Here is a 265-nt window from a genome sequence, read left to right as displayed (position 1 = left end):
ATATATATATATATATATATATATATATATATATATATATATATATATATATATATCCTTTCTGTATTAGGCACGAGTGAACATCTGTATATATTTCTTTCTTTCTTCTGTCTCTGTGTATATCTCCGCAGGCGTATTGTTTTCAGGTTGCTTTGGGTTTACTAAAGTACCACGAATCTGAGTTGTTATGTAATTCTTTTGAGGGGTGTTTAGCTATTCTAAATAGACACGCAAACCCTACAGCAGATGAAGATGGGGCCTTTGA

This window comes from Eimeria mitis, genomic scaffold, assembly GCF_000499745.2.
Source record: "Eimeria mitis Houghton genomic scaffold, Emh_scaff5341, whole genome shotgun sequence".
Lineage (NCBI taxonomy): Eukaryota > Apicomplexa > Conoidasida > Eucoccidiorida > Eimeriidae > Eimeria > Eimeria mitis.
This window is presented reverse-complemented; position numbering follows the sequence as displayed.